The sequence below is a fragment of the Propithecus coquereli genome, unplaced genomic scaffold, assembly GCF_000956105.1.
Source record: "Propithecus coquereli isolate 6110/MARCELLA unplaced genomic scaffold, Pcoq_1.0 Scaffold18, whole genome shotgun sequence".
Lineage (NCBI taxonomy): Eukaryota > Metazoa > Chordata > Mammalia > Primates > Indriidae > Propithecus > Propithecus coquereli.
The window spans coordinates 9,865,675-9,868,808 of NW_012142745.1; positions in this window are offsets into that span (position 1 = coordinate 9,865,675).

Below are 3,134 nucleotides of genomic sequence, written 5' to 3' on the forward strand. Positions count from 1 at the left end.
ATTAAACTTCTAGACTTGTGAGGTAGAATCTAAGGGCTAATACATGTGAACTGCTTAAAACAATGCCTGGCTTATTGTAAGTGCCCAGTAACAGTTGGCTATCATACTAAGTATTATTCCCTTTGCTCAGGCTTAGAGGAGTAAATAAGTTGTCTAGCTATTGAAGAACTAGAATTTGAGTCAGCTGTCAGATCTTAGAGCTTACACTTAAGCAGTGCTCCATTGCATGTTGGTGAAATTACATACTTTCTTATCCTCAGGTTCTACCAAATCATGGTCTACACATCTATCCATCCCTCTCTGGGCCCTGGTATGGGTGGTCAGGGATTTGAGTCCCAGTCCTGACTCACTGTTAGCTATCTGTGTAAAGTCAGCCATTAGCTTCCTGCCTCCATTTGCCTTTTGCAAACAATCAAAGCAGGAGAATTGAAGGCCCCTTCTACACCAAACATTGTGTGGTTCCTTCTCCGTCCCCTTTTGTTCCTCCTGCCTCTCCATTTCCCAAGTACATTAACAGCCAAATAAGCAAAGATAATAAAAATGAAGATTTCAATAAACCACTTAGCATAGTATGTTAAGCAATTCCAACTTGTGAAAAGCTTTTGGTTTAATGGATTGGAGAAATCATTAGAAGAGGAGTGCTTGAAGGACGAATATGTGCTTGAAAATTTAATCATTTTGAAGCTTTGTGAATTTGATCTCCCCATTGAGTCACTTTCTGAGGGAGTGGGGGATAGAAAGCCTCACCAGGCTCTCAATGGCTCATTTATTTATCTGCTATTTTTAGTTGTGGGCTTACTTATTTAAGAAGAAGAGCTAATAATGAATGTTGCATGTCTTCATAATTTTGAAATAATAGTGGAATATTTTCTCTTAAAATTTCACGAGTGTCCTAAATAAGGAAGAAAGGTCCTTTTGCTCCATATGACAGTTACATTCCTTTTTATATAGAGAACCAAGTTGCAGGAATTTAGTATCGGTATTAGACAGAGAGGGACAAATAGACTCTTTGTAACTCAGGAAGAATCCTAAACATTTCTGAACAATGTCTTATATTTTTAAAGGTGATTTAGATTGGAGAAGACAGTGACTTATGATTTTTTTACAGAGGTTTGGAGGCAGAACTGAAATTCTATTCCATTCCATCTCTTACTGAGTGACAGTCACTTAACTTCTGTGGGACTTAGTTTTTGCATTTAATATATGAGGCCAATTAATTCTAAACCACTTCAGAAGATTGTTCCAAGAATCAAATAAGACAATGTTTGTAAAGGGCTGACCTCTTAACAGACTGGGGAATGGATACATGACCATTCCTAGTATCCGAAGTGTAGTAAAAATTAGACAGTATCTCTTCCATCTTAACATTTTCTTGACCTTTTCGCATTTGACAATTCCTCTTCTTCTTTTATTTATTACTTATGATATGTCATTGTTTTTCTCCTCTTCCTTCTCTACTTTCCTGCCTCAGTTGGTATTCAGTCAATAAATGGTCATTGAGCTCTTTTGATGTTAAACATTGGGAACTTTAAGATGAATAAACTCTAGTAGAGAAAGAACAGCATTCACAGGACTGTAATAAAGGACAAAAGGTGCTTTGATCAATGGCAATCCAGGTCGGATATCACTGAGGATGGAGTGGTCAGTTCTAGCTGTGGGAAGGGATGACAAAAGACTTTACACTTGCCCAGGGTGTTGAAAGAGGAATCTTGATTTGCCTGGAGGTGTTAGAGAAGGTAGGGAAGCCATGCCTCCCTTTTAAACTAGCGTTTCCTCCTCTGATGCCCAATGTTAAGTATGCCCTATAATTTGGCCTTCAGCGTGTTGTTCTTTCACTCCTCTCAACTATTTTCCTTGTCTCCTAGTCACCTCATGGACTCCTAGGGCATTAATGTCCACCTGGAGGGCTGACTCATTCATCCATAGCTCCAGCTTTGACCTTTCTCCAGAGCTTGGCTTTTTACATTTCTAACTGTTAGTTGTTACTCTTGGGTCTCCTGCTGTCATCTTGGACTATTTCTTTCTACATTCAAACTCCCTCCCTCCCCGATTCCAGTGCCTAAAAGAAATCTGATTCGCTGACTTCTCTATTTGCAGTTGATAGCACAACAATCCTCCCAGTTATCTGGCTCAAAACTTCTGTATCTCTTCATCTATTTTTGGTCTTATAGTCTGCTCTCCAAAGTTTAATTTGTTCTCTACAATGGTGAGTAATATAGAACTGGTCTTTGTATTTATGGAGCTTAAATAAACAAAGAAACATTAAAATACACATTTAATTACAAATGTGGTAGGTGTTACGAAGAAATCAACATGGTACAATGATAGAAGATAACAAGGATGAAGATTGCTGTGGTCTGAATGTTCATGTCCCTCCAAAATTCATATCCCTAATATGTTGGTATTAAGAGGTAAAGCCTTTGAGAAGTGATTAGGTTAAGAGGGCTTCACCCTTATGAAGGGGATTAGTGCTCTTATAAAAGAAGTTTGAAAGAACCTTTTTGCCCTTCCCCCAGATGAAGACAGAGCAAGAAGTCACCATCTATGAGAAATGAGCCCTCACTAGACACTGAATCTGCCATCACTCTGATCTTGGAGTTTCCAGCTTCTAGAACTGTGAGTAATAACTTTCTGTTGTTTATAGGTTATCCAGTCTAAGATATTTTGTTCTAGCAGCTGCAATGGACTAATACAGGGATGATACTTGGGAATGGAAGTTAGGGAAGGCTGGACATACACAGGGGCCCTAACCATTCATATTTAATTCTCTCTCTCATCACTCTTTCTCCCTTACTTCTTACCTCTTTAATCTATCTAGCTCACTGAAACCAGAATAAAGAATAAGAATCTAGGCTTTGAAGACAAACTTGTTTCAAATTCCAATTTTCCCATTAATTACCTATTCAGCCAAGGCTTCACTTCACCTGTAGAGACTCAATTTTTCCATCTACAAAATGAGGGTGGTATTCCTACTTACACTGAGGGATCTTTTACAGACATTAGAAATAATGAGTGCACATAGCATATGATTAAGTGTTTGCAAAGAGTAGTTATCATTATTATTAATATTAATATTACTGATGTTATATAATTCTCTCCCAAGACCTTAACCGCAGTTGACTGACCCAACAAAC